Source organism: Phaenicophaeus curvirostris, chromosome 17 (genome assembly GCF_032191515.1).
Source record: "Phaenicophaeus curvirostris isolate KB17595 chromosome 17, BPBGC_Pcur_1.0, whole genome shotgun sequence".
Classification (NCBI taxonomy): Eukaryota; Metazoa; Chordata; class Aves; order Cuculiformes; family Cuculidae; genus Phaenicophaeus; species Phaenicophaeus curvirostris.
This window is the reverse complement of record NC_091408.1, coordinates 3,415,104-3,418,671: the sequence shown is the minus strand read 5'-3', so window position 1 is coordinate 3,418,671 and position 3,568 is coordinate 3,415,104.

Genomic DNA, 3,568 nt, shown 5'->3' with positions numbered 1-3,568 from the left:
CACATGCTGCTCCTGCCTGTGTCCCTCCGTGCCGAGCATCGTGCCGCTGGGCTCAGTCCCTCGCACGACAGCGCCCAGCGAAGGAACCGGGGCCTCGTGTCGCACCCGTAGCGCAGGAGAAAGGGAAAAACAACCCAAGTGGCTTATAAATTCATCGACCGGTTGCTGCTCCAGGCAAAGCCGAGCCCCGTCCTCCCGCCCCGGCACACGCTGCCGCTGCCAAACCCTCCAGCCAAGCCCGACCTGTTGGAGCTGAGCTCCTGCGTTGGGCAGAGATGACGATCGCGAGCAGATTTGGGGCTTTCGTTTTAGATAAGGCAAAAACTGGCTCTTCTTGCTCTTTTTCTTTTAACCCAGCACAGTTGCAGTCGCTCCCCGCGAGAGCCAGAAACCTACTTACCCCATTAGCCTTGCTAATTAAGACGTGAACACTAACTGCTCCATCATTAATAATGTCACTAGCTGAGAACTAACGCCGAGACTGACAGCAACACCTCCTCCAGTGATGGAGGCGTTTTATCCCACTGATAGAAACATTTTACTTACAAATCTAAAGTACTTTTTTCCCCCAAATAGTTTTGCATCGGCGGCTGCCCACCCCGCTCTCACTTGCCTTTTATTTTTCCCCCTAAAACACTGTGCGTGCGAGAGTTTGGTGATATTTAAAGCTCTGCACCGGCCTCTCGCAGGCGAGGAGATGCCGTCCCTGCCTGGAGAAGCCTCTCCCCGCAGAGGGGCTGCACCCCCAATGTGCCTTAGGTGGAGGAGGCTGCTGGGACAGCACCTCAAGGGCTTTAATTAGCCGCGTTTTCTCTCGTTCACCTGCAAACATCTTGCTGTAGAAGCTCTGGTGTGCACGGAGCAAGATGTGCCTCCCATGGGAAGCACGGTGCACGCAGCGAATCCCTGGGGCTCAGCGCCCTGGTCCCCAGTGCCGGGGAGCGTGGCTGCACCCCAAACCCCTCTGCTCTTTCCAGGCTCTGCTGCCCTCGCTGCCTCCGAGCCCTGGGGCTGCTCTACCTGCTGGCGCTGGGGCAGCTGAGAGAGAGAGGAACCGCTTCTCAGAAGCTGCCGTTATTTTAAGAATAAGGAAGGGGCAGGAGCCGTTGCGACACGCCGGAGGGGATGTTCGTAGCACTCAACTTCCAGATTTCTCAGCACAGCCCGCACGGCGCTCCCCGGGATTTCGGATGCAAAACTTGCCTTGAAATTCCCTTAGAGGAGAGTCTGTATTTTTCTTGGAATTGCACTAGAGGTGGGAGAACTTCGAGACCGTTAATATTTAGGAATTAATTTGAAAGCAAGCAAATAAAAAAAAGCCTCGTGAGGGTCCAGTTTAAGGAGTTTCGCAAGAATCCACCCTCTAGGCAGGGGTTTTTAGAGTGAGCGTGGTTGGTAGCCAAAGCCTGAGGAGCCAAGGTCTGCTCAGGGTCAGGAATTGAAGAGCAAGGTCCCAGCACTGGCTGGGTCAGAAAGGGCTAAGACAGAGCACAGACAGGAGCCAGGATGGGGCAGGACCAGCGTAACCAGGGCCAGACGCAGCGCAGGGAGCAGCCGTGAGAGCAAGGCTGGTTTTATAAGTAATAGAGTATGAGGGCTGGGAGAAACGGGATAACATCAACTTGAGAAACCATTCAGGATTTGCATTTTGTGCCTCATCTCTCGCCCCAGCCCCCTCCCCGGTGCGTCTGTGCATTTAGAGCAGGCAACGTCTCCCCTGCCCCTCTCCTTTCTCAGTTTAAAACAACTTGAAAAGGGATGCACAGGGAGGAATCCTGCATTTCAGTGGGGACCAGCGTTATCTGGTGCTCAGCACGTGCTGTCACACGCTTATTCTTGAAACTGGAGCATTAAGAGCAAATTGCACTGGTCAGTGCTGCCAAACCCAGCGAGGCTGCTGGAGAAACAAAGCCAGCCCTGTCCTCGGCTGGAGCTCCTCGGCCGTATCCGCATCCCTTTTTCCTCCCCAGACCAGCACAAAGGCTGCACCGAGTGGCAGAGGCGTGTGTAGCCAGGGCTGGTTCGTGCCAGGCAAGTCAGTTCCCTTTCATGGCTAATAAACGACTCCCCGAGGTCTTGCATTAACAGGGATGATGAGGAGGGAGAGGGGAGGAAGCATAATCCAAGCCCTGAGCTCCTTTGCCTGCTGGGTGCGTGGTTCTTGGAGCACGCACGCCTTGGAAAACACTCGCAGATGCTACATCTTGCAAGGTTAAAGAGCTGATTTTAGTCCAGCTGCACTCCAGGCAGCCCCAAGACAGGGTGGCCTCACTCTAATCACCCACCGCTCAGAGCATCCGCAAGAAAACACGGGCTGGGAAAGGGATCGGCGGGCACAGCCCGTGCCAGACGGATCAGATTGCCGCTGGGATGGGCTCTTTGGGGTTTATTGTTCGAGTGCCAACAACTGAACATGCACACACACGTGGTATTTTTAACCTGCAGTTTAACAGCAAGAGGTTTCCCTCTAGTTTAAATGGAAATTGCTCTGCTTGATTAGCAAAATATACGTTGAATTCGTTATCGCCCCGTCAGCCACTTCGCCTGTGCAAACAAACTCTGGTGGACGTGAACGCCTGTTCTCCCTGCTGGAGCAGAGGGAAAGTTGCTCGGATTATTTAATAGAGTTATTTCTTCCCCAACAAGGGAGCCAAGGGCTGGGCAGCCCCACTCTTGCCCCCCGTTAATCCTCCGCTCTGCTGCAGCGTGAACCCACTGGGACCTGAGCAGTTTCGGGGCCGTTTCCCCGGCTCTTGGAGGGCTGAGTTTGAAATCCTGTTTCTCCTAGAAAGTATCTGGCTTGCGACAGAGGTCAGAGCCTGACAGGCAGCCCTCCTGCCAGCACACATTAATCCTGCCCGTAAGGTACTGCTCTTTATTCCAGTAGCAGGCGAAGAGCGTTAAGTCATCCCATTAGATGGAATACAAGCAACTGAAGGGATTTATGTATTTGAACTCGGAGAAGAGTTTTGAGTGGAGGGAAGAAGCCAATAGAGCTGCTGCATGGCTCCCACAGAGGAAAACAGCATTTCCTAGAGCCGAAATAAAAGTTGGATGTGACCACCGAGGTCCCACATGCAATAGGGAAGCCCCATCTCAGCCAGCTGCTCAGGACAGCTTTTAGCAATAAAGATGTAAACCCAGCAGTGCCTTCACTTTCTCTGACAGCAGGGACCTGGCTTAGCACAGAACCTAAGGCTTGGATCTACCCCTCAAGCTTCAGGAACCAGCCGCTGTTTGCTGACACACCTTCCCTAGCAGCAGGTTTCGTGTATCCCTGTGGGTTCTGAAGAGGTTCAGGACATGAAGCGTTATTTAAATCTCTCCCTCCCTCCTGCATCCCAGCCCTGAGGAACAGCACCAGCCCTCCAGAGCAGGTTACCAAACACTGACACCACCATTCCCTCACCCATGGGTTTTCCCTCAGAACTATTTTGGGGGAAAAGCTTCTAGGAAGAGGTCCAGGGGAGGCTGAAACGTCTTTCTTCCAGTCTCCAGCCCCCAGAACACCGCTCTCACCCAACCAATGCAGTTTTACTCTAACAAGCAGATAAAGCCTTGTCATCTT